This window comes from Ovis canadensis, chromosome 4, assembly GCF_042477335.2.
Source record: "Ovis canadensis isolate MfBH-ARS-UI-01 breed Bighorn chromosome 4, ARS-UI_OviCan_v2, whole genome shotgun sequence".
Taxonomy (NCBI): Eukaryota; Metazoa; Chordata; class Mammalia; order Artiodactyla; family Bovidae; genus Ovis; species Ovis canadensis.
The window spans coordinates 55905121-55908591 of NC_091248.1; the positions used below are offsets into that span (position 1 = coordinate 55905121).

Consider the following 3471-nt stretch of genomic DNA (forward strand, 5'->3'; position numbering starts at 1 on the left):
CTAGTTTTCTGTGAGTATGGTTTCGATGTGTCTGCCCTCTGATGCCCTCTTGCAATACCTACCGTCTTACTTGGATTTCTCTTACCTTGGGCGTGGGGTATCTCTTCACGGCTGCTCCAGCAAAGTGCAGCCACTGCTCCTTACTTTGGATGAGGGGTATCTCCTCACCCCCGCCCCTCCTGACCTTGAAAGTGGAGTAGCTTCTCTCGGCCCTCCTTTGCCCCCACAGCCACCGCTCCTTGGACGTGGGGTTGCTCCTCTTGGCCACTGCCCCTGACCTCGGGCCTATGGTAGCTACTCTAGGCCGCTGCCCCTGACCTCGGGCGTGGGGTTGCTCCTCCCGGTTGCCACCCCTGACCTTGAACGTGGGGTAGCTCCTCTTGGCTGCTGCCCCTTGGGCATGGGGTCCTCCCGGCTTCTGCCCCTGACCTCGGATGCGGGGTAGCTCCTCTTGGCCGTGCTTGTGTTATTGAGCAATATCAATAACCTCAGATATGCAGATGACACCACCCTTATGGCAGAAAGTGAAGAGGAGCTAAAAAGCCTCTTGATGACAGTGAAAGAGGAGAGTGAAAAAGTTGGCTTAAAGCTCAACATTCAGAAAACTAAGATCATGGCCTCTGGTCCCATCACTCCACGGGAAATAGATGGGGAAACAGTGGAAACAGTTGTTTCCTGTATGTTGTACCTGTACATTATCAACTAGTTCAGTAAATGGGCTGTGATTTCAGTATATGATTGTGTGTCCACTTGTATATAACAAAACTATTTTTTAAAGAGTAATCAAATAAATCAATAGAGAATGCAAATATATTAATTTTTAATTTCCTTAGTGTACTGAATTTCAATAGATTTATTTTTAGTTGAATTATGTATTATGTTTACTGGGTAAATGAAAATATGTAATTACCTTTCCCTATCTTACTGCACTCTTAATTGATTTGACTAGGTCTCACACAAAATTAATATATATAAACAGTATTATTTTTCTTGTGTTAGTAGTCTGTCATACCAACATAAATACAGAAAATGTATTATTTATTCTAATACTGTTTCAAAACACATAAAATAAGTACATTCAAAGGCTTCAAATGAACAAAACTCAGTACATTTGTTAGGACACATGACTTTGATATGATCACTTAGCAATAATGTTGTCCCTTCAATGTATCAAAACCTCATCTCTGAGGCCTCAGCCAACCATCAAGACTCACTATCTCTTGATCCTCCTCCTTGGAAACAGTTTCCTATCAAACTGTATTTCTGTCTTTTCTTTTTTAACATCATGTAGGCCAGCACCACTAATAAGTGACTTCCACTAATCAACGAACTATACTAAGTCCACTAATCAAAATATAAAATCTAGATATGTCTATTTCACCTCCAATTAATTTTAATTAAATATAATTAAACTCTATCCACATTTCTGTCTGACAACTAGCATCTGCTCAGTTCAGACTATCATGTCAGGCCTATACTACTAAAATGTAGGTTTGACCATTTATTTTAAATTTCAGTTTTGGATAATTTAAACTCAATTTGGAGAATGAAAGAATCAAATTAAATTACACAGTTTTAAAATGAAAGGACAACCCACCGAATGGAGGAAAATATTTGCAAATGAAGCAACTAACAAAGGATTGATCTTCAAAATATATAAATAGCTCATACAGCTCTATGTCAAAAAACCAAATAATCCGACCAAAAAATGGGCAGAAGGTAAGACATTTCTTCAAAGAAGACATACAGATGGCCAAAGAGCACATGAAAAGATGCTCAACATCCCTAATTATCAGATAAATGCAAATCAAAACTATAATGAGGTGCTACCTCACACTGGACAGAATGGCCATCATCAAAAAGCGTACAAACAATAAGTGCTGGAGAGGCTATGGAGAAAAGAGAACCCTCCTACACTTGGGGGAAATGTAAATTGGTATAGTCACTATGGAAAACAGTATCAGTTCAGTTCAGTTCAGTCACTCAGTCGTGTCTGACTCTTTGTGACCCCATGAATCGCAGCATGCCAGGCCTCCCTGTCCATCGCCAACTCCCGGAGTTCACTCAGACTCACGTCCATCGAGTCAGTGATGCCATCCAGCTATCTCATCCTCGGTCATCCCCTTCTCCTCCTGCCCTCAATCCCTCCCAGCATCAGAGTCTTTTCCAATGAGTCAGCTCTTCGCATGAGGTGGCCAAAGTACTGGAGTTTCAGCTTTAGCATCATTCCTTCCAAAGAAATCCCAGGGTTGATCTCCCTCAGAATGGACTGGTTGGATCTCCTTGCAGTCCAAGGGACTCTCAAGAGTTTCTCCAACACTACACTTCAAAAGCATCAATTCTTCAGCACTCAGCCTTCTTCACAGTCCAACTCTCACATCCATACATGACCACAGGAAAAACCATAGCCTTGACTAGATGGACCTTAATCGGCAAAGTAATGTCTCTGCTTTTGAATATGCTATCTAGGTTGGTCATAACTTTCCTTTCAAGATGTAAGCGTCTTTTAATTTCATGGCTGCAGTCACCATCTGCAGTGATTTTGGAGCCCAAAAAATAACACTAAGAATATAGCTACCGTATAATCCAATAATCTTACCTCTAGGCGCTTATCCGGGAGAAAACCATAATCCAAAAAATACATGCACTTCAATGTTTATAGCAGCACTATTTACAACAGACAGGATATGGAGCAACCTACATGTCCATGGACAGAGGAATGGATAAAGGAGGTGTGGTATATATGTACGATGGAATATTACTCAGCCATTAAAAAGAATGAAATAATGCCTTTGCAGCAACATGGATGGACCTAGAGATGATCATACTAAGCGAAGTAAGTCAGAGAGAAAGACAAATATCCTATGATATCACTCATATGTGGAATCTAATTTTTTAAAATGATACAAATGAAATTATTCACAAAACAGAAACAGACTCACAGATATAAAAAACAAACTTATGGTTACCAAATGGGAAACGTGGCAGGGAGGAATAAATCAGGAGTTTGGGATTAACATACAATGTACTACTATATATAAAAAATATATAGCATATACTTCCCTGGTGGCTCAGAGGTTAAAGTATCTGCCTGGAATGCAGGAGACCCGGGTTCGATCCCTGGGTCAGGAAGATCCCCTGGAGAAGGAAATGGCAACCCACTCCAGTACTCTTGCCTGGAGAATCCCATGGAGGGAGGAGCCAGGTAGGCTACAGTCCATAGGGTCGCAAAGAGTCGGACACGACTGAGCGACTTCACTTTCACTTTCACTTAGTATAGTATATATATAATGTAGTATATAGTATAAAGCCAACAAGGACATAATGTAGAGTACAGGAATCTCTACTTAGTATACTATATGGGAAAAAATTTGAAAGAGAATTAATATATATGTGTGTGTGTGTGTGTGTGTGTGTGTATGTCCATGTGTATTTATAAAACTGAATCACTTTGTTTTACACCTGAAACTA

The 3471-nt window shown here is 40.4% G+C and overlaps 1 non-coding gene across 1 annotated transcript; it reads left to right on the forward strand.

Annotated features, from left to right (window-relative positions):
• Positions 1 to 3060: 3060 nt before the first annotated feature.
• TRNAS-GGA (transfer RNA serine (anticodon GGA)) lies at positions 3061 to 3133 on the forward strand. Its single transcript has one exon. It is a non-coding gene; the product is annotated as a tRNA-Ser (tRNA).
• Positions 3134 to 3471: the final 338 nt, after the last annotated feature.